Below are 26,640 nucleotides of genomic sequence, written 5' to 3'. Positions count from 1 at the left end.
CACTGATCACAGAGGATTACGTATTCTGATCAAGGAATGCAATTCCACACCCTTAGTGGAGAATAATAAGCATTGGCTACGGCCTACGAGTAATTAAGCCATGCAAGGAATCAAATTATCTCATCTCTCGGTCATTAACTATACTATATAGAGGCTAATTCAAGTTCTGTAGCTATCAACATTCAACTCCATCATCCTCATATTACAGAAAAAAAGATCGAGGAGAGAGTGTTGCAGTAAAAATTAATGGCAAATAATGATCGTAGAGAAAGCAGAAAGAAGCAAGTACACACTTTCAAAAGGTTTTGATCCTATTGTATTTGAGTCCGAGAATAGCATTGGAGGTGTATGGACTAAGACAATTGGGAGTACCAAGCTGCATACACCAAAACCTCTTTACCAGTTCTCTGATTTTCCATGGCCTGATTCTGTAACCGATGTGTTCCCCGACCAACGCACCGTTTTAGAGTACATTGAATCATACGCTCGTCATTTTGATTTGCTCTGTCACATTCAGTTCAATAGCAAAGTGTTGAGCCTCAGCTATGAATCTGGTGGTGACTCCAATGGAGAATGGGATTTGTGGTGTGGCACCGGCGAGCCTTTTAGCTCTAAGGGGAAATGGAACGTAACTGTACAGGACACTCGAACCCTCGACACACAGGTAATTAACCATCCGATTACAGCAAATCCATTAAAAAAAAGGTCTCTAAGCCACTGCTTTATTATTTCTTTATCGCTTCCAAAATGTTCCCATTGGCATTCGAGATTCGTGTAGGAGTCAGGCGTCCAATATGATAAGCATTTTTAACGTTTAGTAACTTAGATAAGCATAAATACTCCTCAAATCTTTTCTGTTTGGTTTGTTTGGACTTCTCTTTTCCCTTTCTAGCTAGTTTGCTTTTCTTTTTCCATTCACATCTGTGCACGGCAGTGTTTGGTTAACAAATAGTAACAGAAAGGAAATAGAATGTTAAAGTGTTAATCTTCTTGCAATTAATTCTTTGCCTGTTCAAAAGTAAAATGTTTTAATTTGACCTGAGATTTAATAGTTTAGTTCAATGATTATTTTTGGTTTGACATGAGCAGAGTTTATCAGTGGAAAGACTAAAATCTTTTGTGATAAACAGAACAGAAGTTGTTAGATTCCATAAGATGTTACTATATAAGTGTTCAAGGTATGTTGAAAACAAAACATTCATATTAGAAAGTCTTAGTTACCAATTTTACAATTAAATGAAGGATTATAAGCACATGCATCATCATTTAATTTCTCATGGCTAGTTGAAAATTGAAATACGTGCAGGTATACGAAGCTGATTTTGTAGTAGTTTGCATGGAAGGTTCAGTCACGTTCCAAAAATCCCTGAATTCCCTCCAAACAAAGGACCCCAAGATTTTGAAGGTGAAGTAATCCATTCAATGGACTATTCCAAAATGGACTCAACAACTGCAACCAACTTTGTCAAAGGAAAACATGTAACCGTCGTTGGGTACAAGAAATCAGGAATGGACATTGCCATGGAATGCTCTGCACTTAATGGTAAGTACTCCTAGTTGTGATTTTCCATTATATAATATATATATATATATATATCTTTAATTTCTTGTTTGTTTATAAACGTACATAAGCTTGATTCTTGGGGTTTAATTATTTTGCAGGGATTGAGCGTCCATGCGCAGTAATAATCAGGACAGTGCATTGGAACCTTCAAGATTTTCCCCATGGGGATTATCTTTGGGATATTTTTACCTAACTCGATTCTTTGAACTTACGGTGTGTGAATGATGTAAGTGTATTTCACTTTATGTTTAAAATGATAAATTACATCGAGAATATATACACAAAAGCTAGACACATAAGTCAACAATGCATTCCTGAGAACACGCCTTCTACCTACAATATTTGACTATCTATCCGACATATAATCTTATATTTGAAATACTCTCTAACAATATCTAACATTCCTCCTCAAGATGGAGCATACATGTTATATGCTCAAAGCTTGCTACAAATGTGTTCAATCCGAGCTCCTCTAAGGGACTTAGTAAGCACATCTGCCAACTGGTCATTTGAACCGACGAAGTTGGTGGCAATACATCCGGACTCAATCTTCTGCCGAATAAAATGACTATCTACCTCTATATGTTTCGTTCTTTCATGAAAAACGGGATTAGATGCAATATGAAGGGTAGCTTGATTGTCACATATAAGCTTCATCTGTTTGAATTCGACACATTTCAATTCTTGGAGGAGTTGTTTCAACCAAATAAGCTCGCATGTAGCAAGGGCCATAGCTCGATATTCTGCTTCTGCACTAGATCTGGCAACAACATCTTGCTTTTTACTTTTTCAAGAGATTAGATTCCCCCCCCCCAATCATGATACAGTACCCAGAAGTAGATCGTCTATCTGACAGAGAACCTACCTAATCAGCATCAGAATATCCAACAATGTCTGTGTGACCTTTGTCTTCATATAATAGTCCTTGCCCTGGAGATTTTTTGGTGTATCTTAGAATGCGAATTACTGCGTCCCAATGATCTTTACACGGAGCTTGGAGAAACTGACTAACCATACTTACTGCAAATGAAATATCATGTCGTGTGATAGTAAGATAATTTAGTTTACCGACCAGTCTTCGATATCTGTCAGGGTCATTCAATGGCTCCCCCTGTCCAGGGACGAGTTTGACATTTGCATCCATAGGAGCGTCAATAGGTTTGCAGTTTAACATGCATGTTTCCTCTAGTATGTCCAAAGCATATTTCTTTGTGAGATAGCAATACCTGTTTTGGATTGTGCTACCTCGATTCCCAAGAAATACTTTAACTTCCCAAAGTCCTTGGTTTGAAAGTGACTGAATAGATGCTGCTTTAGTTGAGATATTCCTTCTTGATCATTTCCAGTTATGATAATGTCATCAACATAAATGACCAGATAAATATTATTTTATGGACCATTATGTCGATAGAAAACGGAGTGATCTGCTTCACTTCGAGACATCCCAAATTGTTGGACAACAGAGCTAAATCTTCTAAACCATGCTCTCGGAGATTGCTTAAGGCCATATAATAAACGTTTCAGGCGACATACTAAGTTTGTCTCCCCCTGAGCAACAAACCCAAGAGGTTGCTCCATATAAACTTCCTCAGCAAGCTCACCATGTAAGAAAGCATTCTTTATATCTAGTTGATGAAGCGACCAACGACGCATTGCTGCTAAGGAGATAAGCAGTCGGACAGATGCAATTTTGGCAACGGGGGAGAATATGTCACCATAATCAAGGCCATAAATCTGGGTGTATCCCTAAGCAACAAGGCGAGCTTTCAGGCGATCAATTGTTCCATCTGAACCTACCTTTACTGTATAGATCCACCGACATCCAACAGTAGATTTTCTTTTTGGTAACTGGACAAATTTCCAAGCGTTATTGGTCTTTAGAGCAGTCATTTCTTTGATCATAGCACCTTTCCACCCTGAATATTCCAATGCTTCACCAACAGTGTTTGGTATAGGTACATGAGATAAAGCAGATACAAAGGTATAATATAATGGGAACAATCGATGATAACTTAAACAGTTAAATCATACTGGTTTCTGAGTAGTACGTATACCTTTGCGTATGGCAATTGGTGGAGTTACTGCATCTGATGAAGGCATGACTGGAGCAGGTGACTTAGGAGCAAGAGATGAGTCATGGGGAGCTGCCAATGTATCCAGATCAGTGTAGACATGTGATTTTTGACTCTCCCCGAAATTTTACATATTTTAGCATTTATATATTTATTTTAGGTCTAATATTACTATTTTGGATATTTTTCAACTTCTTTGCCTTATTTTATCTTAAAAACTAAAAGAAAACTACAAAAATATTTTCTTTAATTTAGATTATTGATATATTGTTTAGTTAGTTTTATTTTATTTTATCTTACAAAGGATCAAAAAGAAAAGTTTCAAAAATATTTTTACTTGGTTTAATGTAATATTAAATTATAAATATTTAGTAAATACCGAGTATTATTTAGATTTCTCTAATATAATTATTTTATTTCTCTTTCTAATATTACTTAATATAGATAACTAGTATTTTTGTGTAGTAATTTTATATTACCATTAATGAAAAAAAAGAAAAAAAGAACAAACCAAATAAAGCAAAACAAAAGGAAAAGGAAGCAAGGAGGCAAAGAACGGATGAAGCAAAAGCAGAGGCAAGAAAGGAAATTTAAGTGATCCCTTCCCTTATTTTTTTCCCTCATACCCACGTACTTTTTTTTATTTATTTAATTTGTGCCATTGACCTATTGCCACATAATCACATTCACATGCACATTAACAGATTTTGGCTTTCATTCTTATGCCCCTCCTATTTTCATGTGCACGGTCCAGGTAATGCAAAGGATTGATCTTTTTCAATTGAGGGGGACCACACATTTTATTTCTGGAGGATTCTTTTCTTTGCCCCCAAGCATAATTCTCACCCCTTAGACTTATATAACACGGGCATCTAACACACCCAAAAGGGGGGGAGAGAAAAAAAGTGATGAGGAATGGCACAAATAGAGGGAGGAACGGAACAGTAGCAAGACACAGTAGGAGCAAAAATCCCTAACGCCGCATAAGTCCTCTTCCACACCAAGACTCCAACACCCAGAAATATATTTAGACACTCATCTTCTCACTTGATTTCCTTCTTTTTCCATAGCCACATAAGTACTAACTTGAGGTCATCTAAAGCAAAAACAAAGCTCCGTCACTTTTATTTTTGCCGGCAAGGAGTATCGCTCTCTCACCATAACTACCGGAAAACCATAGTCCATTTCTTAGCGTCTCGGCAAATCGTTGTTCGAGGTTTCATCTTGGTTGGTTTCCATTCGAGGTTTGGTTTGAAGTTGGTCAGTGGAGGTTCGAGGTTGCCGACGAGGATCGCGGTCTAGGTCCCGTCACCAGTTTTCCAGTTTTGCTTCAAATAACCTTTTGAAGCTGTTGTATTATTTGGCTCGTAGTTCTGCCATTCATCTAATTTTCAGAAGAGTTTCGACTCGACATTGAGGTCCAATTCTTACTCTGCTCTTTGAATGCTTATCATGTGATTCTTGTGAATGTTGGATGAAGATGAATGCACTCTGATTGTTATTTTTCTTATATTTTTTTCGTTTGATTGCTTGTCCGTAATTCCGTTCTTCTATTTAGTCCATTATCCTGACTTGTATCCTTGTTATCAGTTAATTGATTTCAGGGAAATGTGATACGAATGGGGTCTAGGGGCTAATCTAGTTAACTTGCATGGGCTATAATTTTATCCTAGCAACGTTTGGGCTGAATTTATTAAGAAAGGTTAAGAGCCACAAATTGATGAAAGAATCTCTGCTGCCATAAAGTTAATGGGTTTTGTTAGCAAGAGTTAAAAGATGATTTTTAGGGATAATTTGTGTTTCTATAAATTCTTATTTCATCAATTGATTTGCTAGTAGAATGATTAGGCCGTCATCACTTAGGTAGGCAATATTAGGACGTTTTGTTCGTTTTGAGGCGAGATGTCATTCCCTTAGTTAAATTTATCCGGGGAATGCCCCGAAGGATTTGTATATATTTTATTCCAGGGAATGTCCTGTAGTATTCTGTAATTGGAAGTCGTGACGAACATCGTAGAAGAAGTAGCGTAATTTAGAACTTTAATTTTCCTTCTTTTAATTTTCTTTCATTTAGGTGGGGACGACCTCGAGCCTCTTTGGTATTTGTTTTCCTTTTCTGTGATTTTACCTCAATTTGAATGCTTTAAAAACCAACTAGATCAAGTACGTAACTGTGACCTTCACGGGACTTGGGGAGTGCCTAACACCTTCTTCCCGAGTTAAATGAATCCCCTTACCCAAATCTCTGGTGCAGACTTAGTTTTGGAGTCTCAAGTGTTTTGAAAGGAAAAAATTACTTTTAGAAAAACGGTGACCTGACACACCGAAATCAAATGTCAGGTGGCGACTCTGAGTTATTTCCTTTTGGACGCAATTTTGTCACTTTTGAAATTGAAAAACCCTTTCGAGCTTTGCGAAATCTTTTTATTAATTAAGAGGGTTAAGTGAGGTTTTTTTTTTTAAAAAAAGGTGTGACATCTCTGGCGACTCTGCTGGGGACTTGCGGGTTTGATCTAGTACTTGATTTTGTTGGCTTTTAGAATATTTGTTTGAGGTTTTTATGTTTTTTCATTAACTTTACTTAATTTTTATTATGTTTTTATATTTTGTTATTTGCTAGTTGTTTATGTGTTTACAGTTTTTGCTTTATGTGTTTACTGCTTTATAACTGTCATCATATGCATTACCCGGTCAATTCTTTCTGCAATAAGTCTCGGAGTACGCGTCGCGTACACGAACTTTTCGTTGAGTTACACTTATTTTAGGAGGGGGGCCGTCGGACGTATGGAGTGGGTGGAAAGCTTGAGCAGCCACCATCGACCATACGCTCCCCCGAATTGCCTTGTTAGTGAACCCCAAACTTAGGTCATCCTTTAGGTCATTTTTATTTGCATCATGTCATTTAGACCTAGTAGGGCTCGGTATCAGGTACCGTGTCCCTTTGTAGGAAGCCTGTCCAAATTTTGTCAAAATGGGCCCGTGACCCAAAATGACATTTAATCATCCTATGTGCTAAATGTTGCATCTGTGAGGGTACAAAGGTCATTTGGAAGACTGATGTCTTGGAAAGAAGGGTGAAAAATGAAGCAAGTAGGGCCTACTCGCATCTTTCTTTCATAGTTTTTCAAAAAATCAAAAAAATTGATTGAAAATGAAACATCCAAAAAAGATTTTACACTCTCCCATTATTTTTCAAAAATTCAAGTAAAGAAAGAAAAAGAAAATTCAAAAAGATTTTACATTTTTCCATTATTTTCCAAAAATTCAAAAAAAAAAAATCCAAAAAGATTTTACATTTTTCATAATTTCCAAAAATTCAAAAAAATGAAAAAGAAAATCCAAAAGTTTTTACATTTTTCGTCATTTTTCGAAAAGACAAAAAATATAGTTTTTTTCAAATTAGTTGCATCTTCCCGAACTACGCGAACCTGATTCTCGTCTTCCGGGGCGGGATACGTAGGTAACCCACATAGGGTCCGGTCTTCCTAGTAGGTCCTAGGTTCTTGGCTTCTGGGGTCGTAGCCAAATCTTGCATGTATAGCCATATTTGGCCACATCAGACGTTTTTGCAAAAATAGGAGTATTTTTTTCAAAGTAGTTTGTTATCTCCTGTCTTAAAGCCCTGAGTCTACAATAAAGTGTCCTCTCAATTCTAAGGTTCATTCCTGTCAAATTTGCATGTCTAGCCACTTTTGGCCACATCGACCAGTCTTGCAAAATAGGGTTATTTTCGCAAAAGTGGTTCAATTACCAAAGTCTTAAGATCTTGAGTTTCAACTCGGTGTCATATCAATTTAAGTTCCATCCATGTCGGGTTTGCGTTCCTAGCCACATTTGGCCATATCGGTCATTTTTTGCAAAAAAGGGTCAATTTTCGCAAAGTAATTTTTAAGGTCATGATCATTGGGATGTTGGAGTCATGTAAGCTTTAAATGGAGTATTTTTCATGCATTAGAGGTCAAGTTTGCACTAATAGTCACTTTCAGCCACTTAGGCCAATCTGCAAAATATAACCAAATTGTGTCTTGCATTTGTCCACTAGGAAATGTTGTTGTGTCATGTAGTGTCCCGAGTTGCTAATCATGTTCTCTTCGTTCAGGTATGGATCCGCTGATTCGATCCAAAGTGTTGATGGTAGTAAAGATTCCCAGGAAATTGATCAAGTGGTGGAAAATGTTTTCATTGTTAGAGCAGCATGAGTTAATGCAGAAATTGGGCACCCTAACTTCTCTTCTTGATATCACACCTCGCCCAGACTTAGTGGAGGCGATGCTGACTTATTGGGATCCGCAAAATTTGATTTTCAGATTTGGAGAGTGTGAGATGACTCCTACCTTGTCGGAAATGTCTGGTCTCACTCGTTTAAGCTATATAGGCAAGGACATGATACTTCTCTAAGACCACTCTAGGACAAGATTCCTCAGCGACCTGGGCTTGAAAGATAATAAACATTTAAAAATTTTCGAGCAGTCCTGGATATCCTTGGATTATTTGTTTGCTAGATTTGGACCACAAGATAGTTTTGACGTCTTTTGGGATGAGTTCTGCACAACCTAGGCAAAGTGGCAAAGATGTCGCCTCGAAACTTTCAGCGTTGCTTTGTTGGGATTATTGGTTTTTCCATTAGATGAGAGGCACATCAGCACCCGTCTGCAATCAGTGGTAATGGAACTATTTCATGAGAAGCAATCCAAACCGTTATCGTTGTGCCGATGATCTTAGCAGAGTTGTATCGAGCCCTGAGTGAGGTTAGGGGAGGTGTCAGATATTTTGAGGGAAGTAACCTTTTGCTACAACTGTGGATTTTGGAGTATTTGCACACCGCTTCCTTACTTTGTCCCATCGACCGTGCCTTGAGGGATCGAGTGGTATGCATAGAGCGTAGGATGAAATCTCCTAAGTTTACATACCCAGTAGGCGTCACGGCTTGGATTGAGTTCCTTGGTTTGAGGACAAATGGGAATGTTTTGTGGGCTTACCTTTGGCTACCTTTGGATGATATCTTGGTAGGGTGCCTCATGCAGCCTTTCCTGATGCTGATAGGACTCAAGTGTGTCAGGCCGTACACTCCCGTTAGGTAATGCGGCAGTTGGGCAGAAGACAAGAGGAGCCTCCAACTTTGAATCTTCGGAGGCACATCATGAATTTTAGCAAAAAGGCGGCTGACGAAATCAAGTATGTGCAATACTGGAACAATGCAAAGAGGATGAGGAAAAATACATTAGTAGAGGACGTTGCCAGGCCTGAGTGTACTCAGGAGTACTTGATTTGGTTACAGTCCGTCCCGCCAGGGGTCAGCATCCCATTGCCAGCACAACTTAGGGGTCGGACAGTTCAGATAGATGATTTTGAGGAGGCATTGAACCAAGATCCCTAGTATAAGCTTGAGTTGATAAAGTCTCAGTTAGCGGGATTGGCAGCAAACGTAGAGCAGCATGGCCAGTATTTGTTTAGGGTCAGTCTTCAGGATGCGGGGGCATACGCCAGGGCATTTATTCCTAGCATCGGTGTTTCTTTATGAGGCATGTAACAGAGTTTGAACATGACGGACAGCCTAGGACCATCCCAGTCAGGACCGTCGCATTCAGGAGCAACTTGAGGAGTCATTATATTTAGGTGTTTTGTGATTGTCTTATGTTATCTTTTACTTTCGCATCTTGTCTAGGAGTACTGAGTCCTTTAGGTAGGGGCAGAGTTTGTCATAGTGTAGTCGAGTCTATCATGTCTTTCATTATCGTACTTCTCTTTGTATTTTAATATCGAAAAGTTTTAAACGAAAAATCCCAAAAAGCTTTTGTTTTTAGTTTATTTTCCATCACTTTTCCAGAACTACTCTTGGTCTGATTCATGAGGGACATGATATGTAAGCAACCTACATCGGGTTCGATCAAATCATTTCTCGTTCAAAAAAAAAGAGAAGAGATAAAAGAGGAAAAAGTTATAAGAGGTGTTGGAAAAGAAAGAGGATGAAGGATCGAAATGAGCAAATTGGGATGATGCCATATGATCCTGCGACCCTCAAAGTCATTTTAGAACCGTTAATTGTTGCTAAGTGCATTGCACGTAATGTGATATTATCATATGATAAATGCCCTAACGTTAACATGGTGATTTTGTGTTGTTGTCCTTTGTTATCTTTATTTAATTTCAGGAAGGTGGTTAGTTTGTAGGCATCCTGGCAAGTCATCCATACAACACCTGATCAAAAGGTCAAACAGTCATGGCTAGCAAGGAAACAGACACTAGAGTTGTAGACCCACCAAGGGAGATTGTTGAGTCGGAATCAGAATTGCAAGAGGAGGTCCGGAGGTTGAAGCACCAGATGGCGGAAATGTATCAGGCCTGTATTAAGGGACACCCTCCACCCTCGTTCCCTACCAACTACTCAGAAAACCCTGCTTCCATTCCACCACTCTCTCAATCCCAGATGCCCAATACCATTGATCTTTCCCCACAACACGCACCTGGCTTTACCTCTTACCACAACTACCCCGGCACTTCAGCCCAAACTATTCATGCTCCGCCACCCAAAACAACCTCGCACCCTACTCTGACATCTGCTCCTATTTTTGTACCCCCTCCACAAGCTACCCTCTACTGATTCTCTAGTGAGCCCGCATTCCCCCTCCAGATGCCCACTACTATGCACCAGAGCCCACCTTCAAAGTCCTAGATCCTTACTCTTACACTCCCCAATTTGAGTCTCATGTTGAAACTGACAAACCACCCAAGAATGCAGAGCAAGAAGAGATGTTTAGGAAGGTACAGAGTCTGGAGCAATCATTGAGAAATATGCAAGGGTTGGGAAACCATGTGAGTATGGCCTATAAGGATTTGTGTTTGTTCCTCGATGTCCAACTGCATGCCGGGTTCAAGATGCCCAAGTTTGACTTATATGACGGCCATGGGGATCCTATAGCTCATTTGAGGGGTTATTACAGTAAAATGAGAGGCGCCGGGGGAAAAGACGAATTACTAATGGCATACTTCAGCCAAAGTCTGAGTGGGGCAGCTTTAGAATGGTACACCCGCCAGGACGCTAGCAGGTGGTACACCTGGGATGATATGGCTCAGGCCTTCACCCGGCACTTTCAGTACAATATAGACATTGTTCTAGACCGCTTATCTCTGACCAAGGTGGAAAAGAAACTCAGTTAAAGCTTTAGAGAATATGGGTTCCGATGGAGGGAGAAAGCTGCATGAGTCAATCCTCAGATAGAAGAGGACGAGATGGTTAAATACTTTCTTAAAGCCCTGGAGTCCACTTACTATGGCCACTTGATCTCAGCCATTGGTAAGTCTTTCAATAATGTGGTGAAGATGGGAGAAATGGTGGAAGAGGTGCTCAAGTCGAGTAAGATCATGAGCTATTCTACTATAAAAGCAACCACCCAGGTAATCCAGAGTGGTACCGGAAGTTTGCTAGGCAAGAAGAAGAAGGAAGATGTCGTTATGGTTGTCTCCGGATCATGGCATGGCCAGAGGGGTTCACCTCATCAATACACCCATCCTCGACCCCGACCTCAAACTTACGTCCAAGCTCCATATAATCCACCTCAACATTACTTTTCCCCGCAAAACCCTCAATACTCAGACAGGCCATCCCAATACCTTGTTCACCATGCACAGTCATATGCTCAACCCCCTTATTACCCGCAATGGCGTGCCCCAGTCCCACAGAATACCCACCCAGCTCCACAAAATGCCTATCCACCTCCACAACCTTACCAAAACCCCAATGGTTCAAATTTTCAATCAGCCAGAAGAGAGAGGCAGCAGCGAAAACAAACTTTTACCCCGCTTGGAGAGTCCTATGCTAGTTTGTTTCAAAGGTTAAGGTAGTTGCACGTCTTGACACCGATTGAGTCGAAGATACCAAATCCTCCTCCAAAGAACCTCGATTATTCCTTGAGGTGCACCTATTGTTCTGATGCTCCAGGGCATGACATAGAGAAGTGCTGGCATTTGAAAAGGGCAATCCAGGAGCTCATTGATACAAACCATATTGTAGTTCAAAGCCCAGACGCACCAAACATCAACCAAAACCTTTTGCCAGCCCATGAAGAGACACATATGATTGAAATAGTTCACAAGGATGGGGATCCCAAGAAGTCTTCTAAGTCCATCATGATGATTCGGGCCAGTGAAAGTAATTTGGTTAAAGCTCCAAACTCTACCAAAGCAAAGCCCTTGACAGTTGAGGGGCAACAGAAAAGCCGAGCTCGCTCAATCTGAAGCCACCGGTGTTGGTTGTGAAAGGGCATTCAAAAGATATTGGGGCAAGTCCGGAAAGTTCAAAGGTGGTAGTGCTAGGGATTCTAAGTAAGCCTGTCCTAGTTGTGAAAGGGGCTCCTATCACCCCTATCATCACTAAACTAGTGACCCAGCTGTCAGTGATCGATGCCAAGGCTGTTTTGTGGAACTACAAACAAGTGATAGTGACATACAAAGGAAAAGAAGTAGAGGAAAAGGTTAATGAAACTAGAGGATTGACTCATTCTGGGAGATGTTTCACTCCAGAAGAATTAAGGAAGGCCAAGCCATTCAAAGATAGCCAAATGCCAGTAAAGAAATCGGTCACCGAGGAAGAGGCTGAGGAGTTCCTGAAAAAGATGAAAGTGCAGGATTATTCCATTGTGGAGCAGTTAAGGAAAACACCAGCTCAGATTTCTCTTTTGTCTTTGCTGATACATTCAGATGAACATCGCAGGGTCTCGATGAAGATTTTGAATGAGGCACATGTTCCTGATAAGATCATAGTAAATCACTTGGATAAGATAGCTAGCAAGATCTTCGAAGTAAATAGGATTACTTTCTCAGACGATGAACTTCCTATGGAGGGTACAGAACACAATCGAGCTCTTTATCTCACGGTGAAGTGCGAAGATTCTGTTGTCTCAAGAGTTTTGGTTAACAATGGCTCTAGTGAGAATATTTGTCCCTTGTCTACTCTGCAAAAACTGAAGATTGGCACCGAAAGAATCCACTTGAACAGTGTGTGTGTTCGAGGCTTTGATGGGGGAGGTAAATATTCTATTGGAGATATAATGCTCGAATTGTCGATAGGGCCAGTTGAGTTTACCATGGAATTCCAAGTGTTAGATGTGGATGTCTCCTACAATCTGTTGTTGGGCAGGCCCTGGATACATGCTGCTAAGGCAGTCCCGTCTTCTCTACACCAAATGGTGAAGTTTGAATGAGACAAGTACGAAATAGTTGTGCACGGTGATGAGGACCTGTCAACTCGTAATGACATAATTGTTCCGTTTATCGAAGCTGAAGATAATAAGGCACCTTGGGTCTATCAGACTTTCGAAACAGTGTCTGTTGAGAAATTTCCTGAAGGAAAATGCATTCCGGGTCCTAAGCTATCTTCCGTATTCGTCATGGTTGCGAATGAAATGCTGAAGATTGGTTTTGTGTCAGGCAAGGGTCTGGGCTCATCTCTACATGGTATTGTGCATCCAATGCGCCCCAGTAGGAATCCTGGTACATTCGGTTTGGGATTCATGCCCACAGAGAAGGACGTAAAAAAGGTTAAAAATCTAAAACAGAAGGTATGGTCGCTCCCCAAGCCCGTCCCACACATCTCTAAGTCTTTTGTCAAGCCAGGGGCCTAAAAACCTCCAACCTCCTCAATCTCAAAAAATGTGGTCGATGTTGATGAAGAGCTGATTAAGAGGTTCCAAAGTTTGTTTGATGAGGTCAATATGGTAGAAGTTGGTGAAGGCTTTAGTAAAGCAGATGTGCAGCTCGTTGGCCCAAACGTGAAGCTTAGCAATTGGGAAGCTACTCTTCTCCCCACCAGGAAGGAGTTTTGGTAGTTTGCTTTGTTTTCCTTTCTGTTATCTGGGTTATTCCAGGGTTGTAATCCAGATTTTTAGTTTTTCCTTGTTTTGATGTTCAAACCCTTCTATCTCTTTATTTTCAATGAAGTGCAATTTCCCGTTTTCCGTTATTCCTAATAGTGTTCTATTTTGTTCTTTTTTCTTTTCTACAGTTCTTTTTATGCTGGTTGCAATGATATGACATGCATGAAGAATGTTCAGCCGAGTCTTAAAAGCCAATCTAATTCTGAAATAATAATCCAAGAAGTAGAATATGATGATGAAATAGAATATGAAGAAGAAGCAGCATTTGAGCAAATCCGTAAAGAGTTAAAACAATTTGAAGAAAAACCAAAGCCTAATTTGAGTGAAATTGAAGCAATTAATTTAGAGGACCAGTATGATGTTAGGGAAACCAAGATAAGTGTGTATTTAGAACCGCAAGTTAAGGATGAAAGAATCAAATTATTGTTTGAGTACAAAGATGTCTTTGCATGGTCATATGACGATATGTCGGGCCTGAGCACTGATCTGGTAGTTAATAAATTGCCAACTGATCCAGTATTCCCTCCTATTAAGCAAAAGTTGCGAAAGTTCAAGACTGATATGAGTGTGAAGATCAAAGAAGAAATCACAAAGCAGCTTACTGCAAAGGTCATTCGGGTCACTCGATATCCCACTTGGTTAGCCAATGTTGTGCCAGTACCAAAGAAAGATGGTAAGACCAGGGTATGTGTTGATTACTGTGATCTTAACAAAGCAAGCCCAAAGGATGATTTTTCGTTGCCGAACATTCACATTCTGATCGATAATTGTGCCAAGCATGAGATTAGGTCTTTTGTAGATTGTTACGCAGGATATCACCAGATCTTGATGGATGAGGAAGATTCAGAAAAGACAGTGTTCATCACGCCATGGGGGACATATTGCTACTGGGTAATGCCATTCGGTCTGAAGAATACTGGGCAACATATATGAGGGCGATGACCACCATATTTCACGACATGATACACAAGGAGATTGAGGTTTATATAGATGATGTGATCATAAAGTCAAAGAAGCAGTCTGACCATGTTAGGGACTTGAGGAATTTTTTTCAAAGGCTCCGCACGTACAACCTCAAGCTCAATCCGACAAAATGTGCCTTTGGTGTCCCCTCTGGGAAACTGCTAGGATTTGTGGTCAGTAGATGCGGTATTGAGTTGGATCTGTCGAAGATCAAATCCATTCAAGAGTTACCACCGTCAAAGAACAAAATAAAGGTGATGAGCCTACTTGGAAGGTTAAATTACATCAGCAGGTTTATTGCTCAACTCACGACAACCTGTGATCCCATCTTTAAGCTACTGAAGAAGAATGCTGCGGTCAATTGGACTGACGAGTGTCGAGAAGCATCTGATAAGATCAAGAGGTACCTGTCGAATCCACCTGTGTTGGTCCCACCAGAGCCTGGAAGACCTTTAATTCTCTATTTGACAGTCTTGGATAATTCTTTTGGCTGTGTATTGGGTCAACATGACGTCACGGGAAAGAAGGAGCAAGCAATCTATTATCTTAGTAAGAAGTTCACTCCCTATGAGGTTAAGTACACCCTGCTTGAGAGGACATGTTGCGCCCGAACTTGGGTGGCGCAAAAGTTGAAGCATTATCTGTCGTCCTACACTACTTACCTCATTTCTCGCATGGATCCTCTAAAGTATATCTTTTATAAGCCTATGCACACGGGAAGACTTGCAAAGTGGCAAATTTTACTTACAGAGTTTGACATCATCTATGTGAGCCGGACCGCGATGAAAGCCCAAGCCTTGGCCGACCACTTGGCCGAGAATCTGGTGGATGATGAATATAAGCCACTGAAGACTTATTTTCCTGATGAAGAGGTCATGTGTGTTGATGAGAATGACCACGATGAAAAGCCAGGTTGGAAACTCTTCTTTGATAGAGCTGCTAACATGAAAGGTGTCGGAATATGGGCCATACTTATCTCTGAAACAGGGCAACACTACCCTGTAAGAGCCCAGCTTCGATTTTATTGCACCAACAACATGGCTGAGTACGAAGCATGCATTCTGGGTTTGAGGTTAGCTATAGACATGGGAGTCCAAGAAACACTTATTCTGGGAGATTCAGATTTGTTAGTTCACCAGATTCAAGGAGAATGGGAGACTCGAGATTTGAAGCTCATACCGTATCGACAGTGACTGTATGATCTTTGTCAACGATTTAGGTCGGTTGAATTTAGACATATTCCCAGGATTCATAATGAGATTGTTGATGCCTTGGCTACTCTGGCGTCAATGTTACATCATCCGGACAAGGCTTATGTCGACCCCGTGTATATCCAAGTTCATGATCAACATGCTTATTGTAATATGGTGGAAGAGGAAATAGATGGCGAACCTGGTTCCACGATATCAAGGAATACATCAGGTCGAGGGTATATCCAGTACATGCTACAGGTGACCAAAAGAGAACCATTAGATGTCTGGCTAGTGGATTTTTCTTGAGTGGAGGAATCTTGTACAAGAGGACTCCGGATTTAGGACTGCTGAGGTGCATAGATGCTAAAGAAGCTTCAACTATCATGGCCGAAGTGCATTCTGGAGTTTGCGGGCCGCATATGAACGGGTATGTCTTGGCAAAGAAGATAATTCGAGCATGTTGTTATTGGCTCACCATGGAACGTGATTGTATCAGTTTTATTCGCAAGTGTCATCTATGCCAGGTACACGGTGATTTGATTCATTCTCCCCCATCTGAGTTACACACAATGTCTGCACCTTGGCCCTTTGTTGCTTGGGGCATGGATGTTATTGGACCAATTGAGCCGACAGCGTCATACGAGCATAGGTTTATTCTGGTGGCCATTGATTACTTTACCGAGTGGGTCGAAGCTGTAACTTTCAAGTCCGTGACCAAGAAGGCAGTGGTGGATTTTGTTCAGTCAAATATCATCTGTCGGTTCAGAATTCCCAAGGCGATCATCACAGACAATGCTGCTAATCTCAACAGTCATTTGATAAAAGAGGTATGCCAACAGTTCAAGATCATGCATCGGAACTCCACTCTATATCGCCCCAAGGCAAATGGAGCTGTTGAGGATGCTAACAAGAACATAAAGAAGATACTTCGTAAGATGGTGCAAGGTTTTAGGCAATGGCATGAAAAGTTGCCTTTTGCCTTACTGGGTTATCGCACTACTGTCCGCACTTCAGTAGGTGCAACTCCTTATTTGCTGGTATATGGACCTGAGGCAGTTATAACTGTAGAAGTTGAGATTTTATCCCTTCGGATCATCGCAGAAGCCGAAATTGATGATGATGTGTGGGTCAAAACCCGGCTCGAGCAGTTGAGTTTGATTGATGAAAAAAGATTGGCTGCAGTATGTCATGGTCAATTATATCAGAAAAGAATGGAAAGAGCATACAATAAAAAGGTGCACTCTCGGAAATTCGAAGTGGGCCAGATGGTATTGAAACATATCCTCCCTTATCAAGCTGAAGTTAAAGGCAAGCTCGCCCCGAACTGGCAGGGGTCGTTCATAGTGGCAAAAGTGTTTACCAATGGTGCTTTGTATTTAACAGACATAGAAGGCAAATATGTAGATATGGCTATCAATTCTGATGCAGTTAAGAGGTACTATGTATGATTTCTTTGCTTACCTTCAGTTGTATTATGTACTTGGCATGTTCAAAGTTGAAATGACGAAGGCACTTTGTTCCACTACCCAAACACTTTCATCTCTTGCCACCCTTTTTTAGCCTTATTTATTTTCTTTCATATCCTTCTTTTGGAATCAGTAGTAGAAGTAGAGAATGAAAAAAAATGAAAACAAAATGATGATGAATGAGTGAAAATAAGAAAAATGAAAAGAAGGAAAAAGAAAAGAAAAAAAAAGAGAAGAAAAAGATGGAAAAAAAAGAAGAAAAAGAAAAAGAAGAAAAGAGAAGAAAAGAAAAAAGCAACAAAAACAAACAACTTTCTTTTGAACTATATTCGACCTGATTCCTTTTAAGGATACGTAGGCAGCCTCACGGTTCGATCCCATCAAAATAAAAATTAAAATTCCCCAGACCCAAAGAAACTAGGGCAGAAGTTTTGGTTTTGAAAAGATCTGATTCCAAAAGTTATAATTTTGACCTCTTTTCATCTTAAGTTAGTTTGAGCCTTCATGCCACCCTTTCCTTCTAACTCTGTCCAAAAGTCTACATTACGGTCTAAAGAAAGACCTTCTGATCAATCTTTAAAGATGCCAGATCAAACGAGATAGAGGTATGATTTAAATCATGGGTAACACTTTGTTCATGGGCGCAAGAGAGAAAATTTAAAACGAGAGAGTCTTATTGGTGAAAACCCTCACGGGCACCGTAAAGCGATGGTGAGCTGAGAGAAAATTTAAAATGAGAGAGTCATATTGGTGAAAACCCTCGCGGGCACCGTAAGGCGATGGTGAGTTGAGAGATGAACAAATGAGAGAGGCTTATTGGTGAAAACGGGCACTACAAGTCGAATGAGGCTCATGACTTTACAGAGAAATTGGATCAGTGAAAACCCGATTTTGAAGTATGAAGATAGGACATGAACTGAAAATATTATTGGTTGGACAGATTAGGCTGATCAATCCGAAATGCATGTCATGATCATTGGAGCTGGCTGCTTCCCTCAGATAAGTCTTCTTTTTCTCATTCTTCTTCATATAGTCATCTGTGTTCAAAATTTTCCTTTGTTCTTGTTGCCAAAAATCATTTCACTTTGCTCTTTGAGTCTATCTTTATGGGTCTCTTTCGAGTTAACCCTTGTTAAACAAGCAGGAAAGGATTTCAAAACCTACTACCAGCTTCTAAATTGCGCAAAGCGGAGTTCGACCAGGCACATCACAACTGACTTGATTTAGAATAAGCAGTATGGTGATAACTGAGGTTTAGGCAATCAAGTGAATCTTGAATTTTGAGAAAATGTAAGGATTCAGCAACTTTCAAATGAAAACACAATGCAACAAGTGAGTGTGAGAGATTCAGGTCATGTAGAGGTTTTGTGGTCCAGTTCCAATCAAAAGGTCAAACAACTCCTTGCTAGCCCGAGGCAGCTAATCAGAATGAAGCATGGCAGTGGTGGAAGTAGACACTCAGCAATGATGCCACAAACTAACCACCACGTTTTCAAACTAACAAGATTTTATTTGTCTGAAACAGGGGAAAGAAATATATTTTTTTTAATCCACAGGGACCTCCCATGGAAAAGCATGGTTCAGGGAGCAAGAAATTCTGCTCAGAATCCTCCAAGATGAGAGCATGGCTCAGGTAAGTTCATTCCCAGTTTTCAGGACCTTCCTGGATAATGGAATTTAATTTTAGAAGTTCTCAGGACTCTCCTGGATAATGAGATTTAGTTTTTAAGTTTTTAGGACCCTCATGGATAATAAGATTTAATTTTAGAAGTTTTCAGGACCCTCCTGGATAATGGGATTTAATTTTAAAAGTTTGCAGGACCCTCCTGGATAATGAGATTTAATTTTAAAAGTTCTCAGGACCCTCCTGGATAATGGGATTTAATTTAAAATATCAGGACCCTCCTGGATAATGGGATGTAGTTTTTAAATTTTCAGGACCCTTTTGGATAATGAGATTTAATTTTAAGTTTTAGCGTAAGTTCCCCCTTCGGAAAATATAATTTAGCTTTAAAGTTATCACTCTTAACATGAGATTTAATTTGAAGTTTTCAGGGCCCTCCTGGATAATTGGATTTAGCTTTTAAATTCTTAGAGCTCTGTAGGTAACATGATCTGATTAACACTCATAAATATGCCCAGATCCCAAACTAGGGAAGAAACATTTCTTTTGTTTTGTCTGTTTTGTTGCAGTATCAGGCGCCCACCTGGATAACGAGGGAATACAGTTTTAAGTTAGCAATCAGGCACCCACCTGGATAATGAGGGAATACAGTTTCAAGTTTTTAGCAATCAGGTGCCCACCTGGATAACGAGGGAATACAGTTTCAAGCTTTAGCAATCAGGCGCCCACCTGGATAACGTGAGAATACAGTTTCAAGTTTTAGCAATCAGGCTCCCACCTGGATAACGAGGGAATACAGTTTCAAGTTTTGGTAATCAGGCACCCACCTGGAGAACGAGAGAATTCATTTCAGAGTTACTTTAATTCGCAAACTTAAGAAGCATCAGGAGCCCGCCTGAAGAATAGGGTCCATTTTTTCCGGTTTCATATTGAAGATCGAGTAGAGATTCAAGGAATATTTAAGACAAGAAGTAGATAGGATCTTGTATTTTTCTTTTACTTTTGCTGTAATTTTTCCTTTTATTTTCGATGTAATGGCAGGAACTGCGGACCGGAACCTCGACGGCACCTCGACCGACTCTCTACCTCGGCATACTCCATCATCTCACGCACTTCTGAACTACACGTGGCCTGATTCCTTTATAGTCAAGGATATGTAGGCAGCTCAGATACCAGGCTCGGTCACACTCTCTTCCTTTCTCTTAGTTTTTGGTTTCTTCAAATAAGGGTCGGGTCAAAAACCCGTCTAGTTGTTCTTCGTCTAAAAACTCTTCGCATTTCCATTCAAAGAGGGGCAGCTGTAGACATGTGATTTTTGACCCTCCCCAAAATTTTACATATTTTAGCGTTTATATGTTTATTTTAGGTCTAATATTGCTATTTTGGCTATTTTTAAACTTTTTGCCTTATTTTATCTTAAAAACTAAAAGAAAACTACAAAAATATTTTTTTTTTATTTTAGATTATTGATATTTTGTTTAGTTAGTTTTATTTTATTTTATTTTATCTTACAAAGGATCAAAAAGAAAAGTTTCAAAAATATTTTTACTTGGTTTAATGTAATATTAAGTTATAAGTATTTAGTAAATACCGAGTATTATTTAGATTTCTCTAATATAATTATTTTATTTCTCTTTCTAATATTACTTATTATAGATAACTAGTATTTTTGTGTAATAATTTTATATTACCATTAATGAAAAAAAAAAAGAACAAACCAAATAAAGCAAAACAAAAGGAAAAGGAAGCAAAGAGGCAAAGAACGGATGAAGCAAAAGCAGAGGCAAGAAAGGAAATTTAAGTGATCCATTCCCTTATTTTTTGCCCTTATACCCACGTGCTTTTTTTATTTATTTAATTTTTGCCAATGACCTATTGCCACATAATCACATTCACATGCACATTAACAGATTTTGGCTTTCATTCTTATGCCCCTCCTATTTTTATGTGCACGGTCCAGGTAATGCAAAAGATTGATCTTTTTCAATTGAGGGGGACCACACGTTTTATTTCTGGAGGATTATTTTCTTTGTCCCCAAGCATAATTCTCACCCCTTGGACTTATATAACACGGGCATCTAATACACCCAAAAGGGGGAGCGAGAAAAAAAGTGATGAGGAACGGCACAAATAGAGGGAGGAACGGAACAGTAGCAAGACACAGTAGGAGCAAAAATCCCTAACGCCGCATAAGTCCTCTTCCACACCAAGACTCCAACACCCAGAAATATATTTAAACACTCATCTTCTCACTTGATTTCCTTCTTTTTCCATAGCCACATAAGTACTAACTTGAGGTCACGTAAAGCAAAAACAAAGCTCCGTCACTTTTATTTTTGCCGGCAACGAGTATCGCTCTCTCACCATAACTGCCGGAAAACCATAGTCCATTTCTTAGCGTCTTGGCAAATCGTTGTTCGAGGTTCCATCTTGGTTGGTTTCCATTCGAGGTTTGGTTTGAAGTTGGTCAGTGGAGGTTCGAGGTTGCCGACGAGGATCGCGGTTCAAGTCCCGTCTCCAGTTTTCCAGCTTTGCTTCAAATAATCTTTTGAAACTGCTGTATTATTTGGCTCGTAGCTCTGCCATTCATCTAATTTTCAGAAGAGTTTCGACTCGACATTGAGGTCCAATTCTTACTCTGCTCTTTGAATGTTTATCATGTGATTCTTGTGAATGTTGGATGAAAATGAATGCACTCTGATTGTTATTTTTTTTCTTTTTTTCGTTTGATTGCTTGTCCGCAATTCCGCTCCTCTATTTAGTCCATTATCCTGACTTGTATCCTTGTTATCAGTTAATTGATTTCAGGGAAATGTGATACGAATGGGGTCTAGGGGCCTAATCTAGTTAACTATGTAGGCTATAATTTTATCCTAGTAACATTTGGGCTGAATTTATTAAGAAAGGTTAAGAGCCACAAATTGATGAAAGAATCTCTGCAGCCATAAAGTTAATGGGTTTTGTTAGCAAGAGTTAAAAGATAATTTTTGGAGATAATTTGTGTTGCTATTTATTCTCATTTCATCAATCAATTCGCTAGTAGAATGGTTAGGCCGTCATCACTTAGGTAGGCAATATTAGGATGTTTTGTTCGTTTTGAGGCGAGATGTCGTTCCCTTAGTTAAATTTATCCGGGGAATGCCCCAAAGGATTTGTATATTTTTTATTCCGGGGAATACCCTGTAGTATTCCGTAATTGGAAGTCGTGACGAACATCGTAGAAGAAGTAGCGTAATTTAGAACTTTGATTTTCCTTCTTTTAATTTTCTTTCATTTAGATGGGGACGACCTCGAGCCTCTTTGGTATTTGTTTTCCTTTTCTGTGATTTTACCTCAATTTGAATGCTTTAAAAACCAACTAGATCGAGTACGTAACCGTGACCTTCACGGGACTTGGGGAGTGCCTAACACTTTCTCCCCGAGTCAAATGAACCCCCTTACCCAAATCTCTGGTGCAGACTTAGTTTTGGAGTCTCAAGTGTTTTGAAAGGAAAAAATTACTTTTAGAAAAACGGTGACCTGACACACCGAAATCAAATGTCAGGTGGAGACTCTGAGTTATTTCCTTTTGAATGCAATTTTGTCACTTTTGAAATTGAAAAACTTTGCGAAATCTTTTTATTAATTAAGAGGGTTAAGTGAGGTTTGTTTTGAAAAAATGGGTGTGACAATTAGGTGTAGTGCTATCATTAGTATTAGCTAGAGGTACTTGGAGAGGAAGAGGAGAGCCTTGAGGGCTATCTGGAATACTAACCTGCGGTACAGGAAATATAGGCACTGGCAAAACTTGAGGCATCAAATTTTGATTTGTAGTGTTTAGTGGAAAATAGGGAGACGTCTCAAAGAAGGTTGCATCCGCAGAGATCAAATATCTTTTGGATCATAGCATTTATAACCTTTCTGGTAACGAGAGTATCCAAGAAAGATACACTTAATTGACTTTGGTTGGAGTTTGTCATTTCCAGGACTGTGATCATGAACAAAACAAGTACATCCAAACACTCTCAAAGGTAAATGATAGGGATTTTGACCTGGAAAGAGAATTAAGTGAGGACTTTGATGTTGCAACATAGAAGAAGGCATCCCATTGATTAGATAGCAAGCAGTGAGAACAGCATCTCCCCAAAAACGAAGAGGAACATGATGGTGTATAAGTAAGGCACGAGCAGTTTCAATGAGATGCCGATTTTTACGTTCGGTGACTCCATTTTGTTGAGGAGTATATGCACAAGAAGTCTGATGAGTGATTCCTTGAGATGACATGAAACTAGTGAAGGGGGATGATAAATACTCTTTTGCTTTGTCACTACGTAATACCTTTACTGAAATACCAAATTGATTATTTACCTCAACGCAAAAGTTTTGAAAAATAGAAAACAATTCAAAATGATTTTTCATTAGAAATACCTGTGTGCAACGGGAGAAGTCATCAATAAAGGTAATAAAATACTGAAATCCCAAACTTGAAACAACACGACTAGGACCCCAAACATCTGAGTGAACAATGTCAAACATAGATGAAGCTCTATTATTGACTCTTTTAGGAAACGAAGTGCGAGTGTGTTTCCCAAGCTGACAAGATTCACATTCAAAAGAAGACAATGTAGAAAGATTAGGAATTAATTTTTGAAGCTTTGCAAGACTCGGGTGGCCTAAACGACTATGGAGTAGTCAGGTGACGCAGCGGAAGTGAAGGCAACTGGTGGTTGTGATCTGGACATATGATATAGTCCTTGTGACTCATATCCTGTTCCAATCGTCTTCCCCGTTCTCCAGTCCTGCACAACAACAGAGTTAGCAAAAAAAGTGACAGAATAATTAAGATTTTTGGTTAATTTATTAATGGAAATCAAATTGAATGGGCATTCTATAGAAAATAAAATTGAGTTTAAAGAGATAGAAGGAAGAAGTTGCACTTCTCCTATTCCTTTTACTGCAGTTCGCTAGCCATTAGCAAGGGTAACCGCAGAGAGGGTTGAGGAAGGAATAAGGTTTGAAAAAAGATTCTGATTACCGGAGATATGGTTAGATGCACCAGAGTCCAGTATTCATGGGCAATTGGGTGAAGACCTGCTCAGAAAAGCAAAGAAATTACCAGTTTTTGAGGTGCCAGATGAGAGTGATTGTCGTTTAGCCTCTTGATACTGCAGGTAATCACTATAATCCACTCCAGATAAAGTAATAAAATCAGCATCTTGATCATCTGTTTCACCACCATTTTGAACCATGTGGCATGTACTGCGATTATTTGTACGTGATGGTCGACTATGCAGTTTCCAACAAGTTTGGCGAGTATGGCCTGGCTTGTTGCAATAATTGCAGTAGGGTCTGGTGCTTTTATATTTTCCTCTTTGAGAGACATTTTGTTCCGGTGGATTTTCATTTTGCACAGCTAATACAGATGTCTTCACTTTATTAGTATCAAGTGTTTCTGTTCTAATACACAATAGTCGAGCTGAAACCTTAACTAATGAAGAAACTACTGAGCTTGCCAAGATCTGATCCTTTACAGGGCTGAGATCAGGTCGAAGTCCTTTCAGTGCCAAAACCATAAAGAACCTATCTCTTTGTTGCTCCTGGGTGGTGACACTTGCAGTAAATGGCATGAGTGAGTCAAATTGATCTTTCAAGGTATCTATTTGTCCTAAATAACTCTCCATATCTTGATTGTTCTGCTAAAGTTGGACTAAATCCGAAACTACTTTGTATATTCGTTGTATATCGTTCGTATACAAAGCTTTAGCTTTAGTCCTAAACTTTATAGCAAGTTTTACAAGATTGAAACGAGTTGAGTAATTTAGGATCCAAAAAGTTCCATAAAAGATTACATAATTGTGCATCAATTCGAGTCCACTTAGTCTTTCACTAGCATTTTTGACTAAGTGATCCTCATATCCCTGTCCCAGGAACCACATCTCAACTGAAGAAGACCACGGTGAGTAATTATTACTACAAGGTAGTAATAGCGGAAGGATTTGAAATTGAAGAGAAAAATGGTTTGACTTCTTCTATTGTGGATGCCTCGCCTGTCTGTGAAGAATCGTCTTGCGTCGACATTTTGAGATTCTAATTCCGGAAAGATCAAATAGGTAAAAATAATATGTTGCAAATAGCTTCCACTAGAATCCAGAATAAACCAAAGTAATGGTTTGATGTAGAGGAAAAACGGATATCAATAGTGAACTTTGTGAAAAAAGCAATAAAGAGGTGGGACAATAAAGTGGACTTGAATTAGCTTTAACGAAAACCTTATCATAAACCCAATTACTCTGTTCCTCTCTCAAAATACAAGACCCAGCAACTCTTCTTTCTATCTCATTACAACTTCAATAACAACAACAAGAAGCAAAAGTAGAGAAATTTCTTATTGTGTTGCAAAAATGGCAAGATTAATGCCTTTCTTTCTGAACTCAAGATTGTGGAAACAAGATCTGGCCGGGAAAGGAGACTACTAATGAAGTCGGAGGTCAGAGAGTAACAAGATCTGACCGGAAGTAGTGACTGCCGGAAAAAGCAGCCGAAGAGGCTCTACCGAGATCGTAGAGGGTCTGATACCATGTGAATGATGTAAGTGTATTTCACTTCATGCTTAAATGATAAATTACATCGAGAATATATACACATAAGTCAACAATGCATTCCTGAGATCACACCTTCTACCTACAATATTTGACTATCTATCCGACATACAATCTTATATTTGAAATACTCTCTGACAATATCTAACACAGTGCCTAAACCCGGTGAAGGCTTTCTTTTGAGTCTCTTCGCAACAATTCTTTCACCTCTGGTAAATATTTATGAGTAGCTTCCTAAATTTTGAAATATCTTGTTGAATAGCTTCCTGTCACAGAACTAACATGCAATACTAATTAGTCGATTTCACTATCATATTTTACAGAGGTGGGCCTTCTCAAAATTTGTAGAAAGCCATATAAAACACAAACTGGGGCTTGCAAAATATGGAATGGTGCCGGATCATAGTTTCCAAAAAGAATTGAGTTCATGTTCAGTTTCTAAACTGCCAGAGGGCTTCTACGACAGGGTTGAGGAAGGAAGTATCAAGCTCATCAAGAATAAAGCAGAGAATTTTGGATTCTCTAAAGAAAGTATCTTGCTCGAGGGTCAGGCTGAACCAATAAAATCCGACTTAGTCGTACTCGCTACTGGCTTCAATGGAATTGATAAGCTCAAACACATTTTTGAATCACCAAAATTCCAGGGCTTCATTGTAGGGAAAGATGATGATGCAGTTCCTCTCTATAGGTGAGTATTAAATCCTTGTGTAGCGGTGGGAATTCTTTTGCATACGTTCATCAGATTTATCCGAATGTATATAACCTCATCTTGTGTGAAAGTAATGTCATTTCGGATGATTTTCAGGGAATGCATTCATCCCCAAATTCCACAACTGGCAATAATTGGATTCTCAGAAAGTGATGCAAATCTATACACCTCGGAAATAAGATGCCGATGGCTGGCAGAACTTTTTGATGGAAAATTTAAGCTACCTAATATCAAGGTAATGGAGAAAGACATAGCAGAATGGGATAAATACAAGAAGAGATATTCATATTCGAAGAACTACAGGAGATCATGCATCGCTACGTTGCATATTTGGTACAATGACCAATTGTGCAGAGACATGAGATGGAATCCAAAAAGGAAAAAGGGTCTTTTAGCTGAGTGGTTCGATCCTTATGGACCAATGGATTACGCCGGCTTACATTCGTATATCAGGGCCTCCTCTCCCAGTTTCAGAGAGGTCTCCTTTTTTCTGTTCTCGTTTGTATTCAAAATCCTACTGTACTTTTCTTCTTTTCCTTCGTGTTGATGGCCGGGTACCTTAAGCTTGTCACTCTTTTATCATTGCCTTCACAAAATAA

The 26,640-nt window shown here is 39.4% G+C and overlaps 1 pseudogene; it reads left to right on the top strand.

Moving 5' to 3' along the window:
* Positions 1 to 256: 256 nt before the first annotated feature.
* Positions 257 to 26,621, top strand: LOC104221834 (probable flavin-containing monooxygenase 1; annotated as a pseudogene).
* The last annotated feature ends 19 nt before the right edge of the window (positions 26,622 to 26,640 follow it).

Source organism: Nicotiana sylvestris, chromosome 1 (genome assembly GCF_000393655.2).
Source record: "Nicotiana sylvestris chromosome 1, ASM39365v2, whole genome shotgun sequence".
Lineage (NCBI taxonomy): Eukaryota > Viridiplantae > Streptophyta > Magnoliopsida > Solanales > Solanaceae > Nicotiana > Nicotiana sylvestris.
Note: the sequence above shows the minus strand (reverse complement) of the source record. Positions and strands in the feature narration are given on the sequence as shown.